Below are 5,959 nucleotides of genomic sequence, written 5' to 3'. Positions count from 1 at the left end.
ATATTCCTAATTACACTTCCTTGAGTCATCTCAGACAGAGACAAATGCTTGTAGGAAAACTGTCTAGATGTCTGCAGACAGAATAGCTAATGAGAATATCTCTTATGATTGCCAGGAAGTTCAGACATATTAATAACTGAGTAGTTATAATAACCCTACAAAGCTGAATCTATTGTTATCCTTATTTTTCAGATGAGAAAACTGAAATTCATGGGGATTAAGAAATGTGCTCAACATCATGCAGGTAGTAAGTGGTGGTGCTAAGATATGAACTCTGACAGTCTAAACCCAGAACATCCACATGTTTTACTGCCACTTCGTAAACCTTACCGATTTTTATCATAACACATATTAGAGGCTTGGAGCACTACAGTTTATGATTCTATCCCCTACTAGATTCTCAATCCTTCAGGGCAGGGACAACGTCTGTGTTATCGTCCCTATATCCTCAGCACCCAGTTTGGTCCCTGACACAGCTTGAATAAGTGGAAAAAAAACTGGCTCATGAATTATTCAACTTCTCTTTACTTTCTTTTTGTTCATTAGTTGTTCCATGAGTGTGGTCACTCAAAAGACAAGCCAAGGAATGGAGTAAATATAAGCCTCAAATCAGTCCAGCTGGTACCTGTTCGATGTTCTGTTAGAAGATTTAGTGTGGGGAAAAATGAAGACAACTTATTTAAATGAAGTAACTATATGTAGTCTTTTGTCTCCCCATTTTTTATCACAAATACATATTTAAATTTGGTCTATGTATGTTTTATCTTTCCAAATAGGTCAGAAATTCCTTGAGAAGAGAGATTATATTCCGTTGTGCCTCTCCCATTGCTTAGTAATATGCTGTACACATGGAATGCTCAGTAAACATTTATAGAATAAATGAACCAGTTATTTAGTTAATTGAAGTTTATTGATACATTAGCATGATTCTGTCAAGGTATTTTAGTATTTGAATAAGAAAAATGTGTATTAGGGTAAGGAAGTTATTCTGATCTCCCTTTCTTGGAGAACTCAATACTCAGCTCTTCCCTTATATGATCATTATTTCATCACTTATATTGTTGGGATTATTTGTTAACTTTCTAACAGATTTAAAAATCTGACTCAGGGGTTTCCACTGAGAGGGAGAAAGACTGAGCATTCATTGTAATAGATACTCATTTGGATATCACGACACAAAGAAGCCAGGTAGACCTGCTATCAAATTCAAATTCTGCTACTTACTAGCTGTGTAAACTGGGGCTAGTAACTTAACTTCTCTTAGCTATATGTCTATCCATAGATTATTTTACTGAATAAAGCACTTAACACAGATTGGGCACTAAGAAAATGCACTATAATGTGAGTATTTTTTCCTGCTAACATACAGGAAACAGGATTCTTACCAGCTTTGACAATAACAAAACATATAACTTTTTTAAAAAAAAGTTTATTCAACTTATTCAAACTAAATGAAACAAAAACATGTTCATCCATTTCTCTCAATTTCCATACCCCACCTCTCGCAACCACCAAAATCTGTTCTCTGGATCTATGAGCTTCCCTCCTACCCAGATTCCACATATAAGAGAGAGCATACAGTATTTATCTTTCTCTCCAAATTATTTCACCTAGCATAATACCCTCAAAGTCCATCCATGTTGTCACAAATAGCAAGATATCATTCTTTTTTGTGGCTGAGTAATATGTGGATGTGTGTGTATACACACACACACACACACACACACACAAACCTCACCTACTATATCCATTCATCCATCAATGGACACTTAGGTTGTTCCCAAGTCTTGGCTATTGTTAATAATGCTGCGATGAACACGAGAGTGCAGATATCTTTTCAAATTAGTGTTTTTGTTTTCTTCAGATATACACTCAGAAGAGGAATTGCTGGATCATACGATGATTCTATTTTTAAATTTTTGAGGAAATTCCATACTGTTTTCAATAGTGGTTGTGCCAACTTACATTCTCACCAACAGTGCACAAGGGTTTTCTTTTCTCCACAACCTCACTTATTATTTCTTGTCTTTTTGATAATAGCCTTCCAACAGGTGTGAGGTGATATCTCATTGTGGGTTTGATTTGAATTTCCCTGATGATTAACAATGTTGAACATCTTTTCATATACTTGTTGGCCATCTGCATGTCTTCTTTGGAAAAAATATCTATTCAGATATTCTGCCCATTTTTTAATTGGATTATTGGGTTTTTTACTACTGAGTTTTATGAGTTCTTTATATATTTTTATATTAACCCATTATTAGATATACGATTTGCAAATATTTTCTCTCATTCAGTAGGTTGCCTGTTCATTTTGTTGATGGTTTCCTTTGCCCTGAAGGAGACTTTTAGTTTGATATTGTCCCACTTGTTTATTTTTGCTTTTGTTGCTTTTGCTTTTTGTGTCAGATTCATAAAATCACCAAGATCTGTATCAAGGAGTTTACTGCCTATGTTTTCCTCTAAGAGTTTAATGGTTTCAGGTCTTACATTCAATAATCCATTTTGAGTTAATCTTTGTGTATGATATAAGATAGTGTCCCTGTTTTATTCAATTTTCCTAACATCATTTATGGAAGAGACTTTCTTTTGCCCACTGTATATTCTTGACTCCTTTGTCATACGTTAATTGACAATATATACCTAGGTTTACTTGTGGGCTCTCTCTTCTGTTGCATTGATCTACAATATGTATCTGTTTTTATGCCAATATCATCCTGCTTTAATTACAATAGCTTTGTAATATAGTTTGAAATCAGAAAGCATGATGCCTCCAGCTTTGTTCTTCTTTTTCAATATTGATTTGGCTATTCAGGGTTCCTTTTTGGTTCCATGCTTAGCATTGTTTGTTATATTTCTTTGAAAAATACCACTGAAATTTTGATAGAGGTTACATTGAATCTGTAGATTTTTTTGGGTAGTATGGACGTTTAATGATATTAATTCTTCCAATCTATGAATATGAAATATCTTTCTATTTATTCGTGTCTTCTTCAGTTTCTTTTATCATTGTTTCATAGCTCTTAATATATGGTCTTTCACTTCCTTAGTTAAATTTATTTCCTAGGTATTTTATTCTTTTTGATGTAATCATAAATGAAATTGTTTTATTAATTTCTCTTTATAATAATTTGTATTTAGTGTAAAGAAATGCAACAGATTTGGGGGCATTGATTTTCTATCCTACAACTTTACTGAATTCATTTACTAGTTTTAATAGTTTTCTGATGGAGTCTTTAGGCTTTTCTATATATAATATTATGTCATCTAAAAATAGTGATAGTTTTTCTTCTTCCTTTAAGATTTTGATGCTTTTTATTTCTTTTTTTTTTTTTTTTTTTTGCCTAATTGCTCTGGCAAGACTTCCAATATTATGTTGAATAAAAGTGGTTAGAATGACATCCTTGTCATGTTCCTGATCTTAGAGGAAAAGCTTTCAGCTTCTCGTTATTGAGTATGGTGTTAGCTATAAGCTTGTCATATCTGACTTTTATTACTTTGAGGTATACTCCCTCTGTGCCCACTTTGTTGAAATTTTTTATCATAAATGGATGTTGAATTTTGTCAAAAGATTTTTCTGCATATATTAAGATGATCATATGATTTTTACCCTTCATTTTGTTAATGTGGTACGTCACATTAACTGATTTGCAGATGCTTAAACATCCTTGCATCCATGGAATAAATCCAACTTGATCATTTTTTATGATTCTTTTAATGTATTGTTGAATTCAATTTGTTAATATTTCATTGAGGATTTTTGCATCTATCTTCATCTGCAATTATTGGCCTAAAATTTTCCTTTTTTGTGGTATTCTTGTCTGGTTTTGGTATCAAGGTAATGCTGGCTTCATAAAATTTGCTTGGATGCTTTTAACCCTCTTCTATTTTACTGGAAGAATTTGAGAAGGAATCTTATTAATTCTTCTTTGAATATTTGTTAGAATTTACCAGTGAAACCATTAGGTCCTGGGCTTTAGTTTTATTGGAAAGTTTTTATTATTGATTCATCTTCTTACTAGTAATTGGTCAGTTCATAATATCTATTTCATCATGAGTCAGTCTTGGTAGGTGGTATGTTTTTAGGAATTTATCCCTTTCTTCTAGGTTATCCAGCTTACTGGCTTATAATTATTCATAGTAGTCTCTTACAATTTATTAAGACTTCTTTTGTGGCCTAACATATGACCTATCTTGGAAAATGTTCCATGTTCACTTTAGAAGAATGTTATCCTGTTGTTTTGGGTGGAATATTCTGTAATTATCCATTAAATTCATCTGGTCTAACATGTCACTTAAGGCCATTGTTTTCTTATTGATTTTCTATCTGGATGATCTATCCATTGATATAAGTGGGGTATTAAAATTCCCTCTGTTATTGTATTGTTGTCTGTTTCTCCCTTTAGGTCTGTTAACATTTGCTTCATATATTTAGGTGCTCCTATGTTTGGTGTATAAAATATTTATGAATGTTATATCCTTTTGTTTGATTGACTCCTTTATTGTTATGTGATGCCCTTCTTTGTCTCTTATACAGTCTTTAAAGTCTATTTTGTCTGATCTAAGTATAGCTAGTACAGATTTCTTTTGGTTTCCATTTTCATGGAATATCTTTTCCTATCTTTTCACTTTCATTCTGTGTGTGTCCTTATATCTAAAGTGTGTGCCTTGTAGACAAGATAGGTGGGTCTTGATTTTTTAATCCATTCACCCACTTTATGTCTTTTGATGGGAGAATGTAGTCCATTACATTGAAAGTAATAATTGATAGGTATGTGTTTACTGCCATTTTGTTAATTGTTTTCTAGCTATTTTTGTAATTCCTCTCTGGCCCTTTCTTCTTTTCTTGCTCTCTTTGTGGTTTGACAGCTGTCTTTAGTGATATGCTTATCTATCCCTTTCTCTTTATGTTTGAGTATTTATTATAGGCTTTTGTTTTGTGGTTAGCATAAGGCTTATATATAACAATGTATAATCTAACAGCCTCTTTTAAGTTGATGACAACTTCAGTTTGATCCCATCCTGCTCAAAATTTTTAGTGTCCCCTCCACATTTTATGTTTTTGATATTTTACATATTTTTTATCTCATGTTTACTTTAACTAATTATTGTAACCATAGTTATTTTTACTACTTTTGTCTTTTAACCTTCACATTAACTTTATAAGTAATTAATACCCTATCTTTACTATATGTTTATTTTTCTAGTAAGATTTGTTCTTTCATATGTGTTTTTATTACTAGTACTATTTTTTTTTTTTTTTTTTTTAGCTTAAAGAAGCTCCTTAAACATTCCTTATAATGTTGGTTTAGTGGTGAGGAACTCCTTTAGCTTTTGTTTGTCTGGAAATCTCCTTATCTCTCCTTCAATTTTGAATGGTAAATTTGCTGGGTATACTATTCTTGGTGGAAGTTTTTGCTTGTTTGTTTGTTTGTTTTTCTTTTGGCACTTTGAGTATATTGTGTCACTTCCTTATGGTCTTCAAATTTTGTGCTTAAAAATCTGCTGAGAGCCTTATGGGGGCTTCCTTATATATGACAAGTTTTTCTTTTGTTGTTTTTAATATTCTCTCCTTGTCTTTACTGTTGACATTTTAATTACAACTTGACTCTGTGTGGATATTTTGGGGTTCAACTTATTTAAAACTCTCTGGATCTGCATGTCTGTTTCCTTCTCCAGGTTAGGGAAGTCTTCAGCCATTGTTCCTTCAAATAAGATTTCTGCTCCTTTCTCTCTCTCTCTTCTCTTTCTGAGAGCCCTATAATGTGAATGTTAATCTGTTTTATGTTGTCCCATAAGTCCTTTAGTCTATCTTCACTTTTTTTTCCCATTCTCTTTTCTTCTTGCTTCTCCAATTTGGTGAGTTCCACTGCCTTGTCTTCAAGTCAATTGATCCTTTCTTCTGCTTCATCTAGTCTGATGTTTAACCCTTTCTAGTATATTTTTTAGTTCAGTCATA

This window comes from Hippopotamus amphibius, chromosome 2 (assembly GCF_030028045.1).
Source record: "Hippopotamus amphibius kiboko isolate mHipAmp2 chromosome 2, mHipAmp2.hap2, whole genome shotgun sequence".
NCBI lineage: Eukaryota > Metazoa > Chordata > Mammalia > Artiodactyla > Hippopotamidae > Hippopotamus > Hippopotamus amphibius.
Note: the sequence above shows the minus strand (reverse complement) of the source record.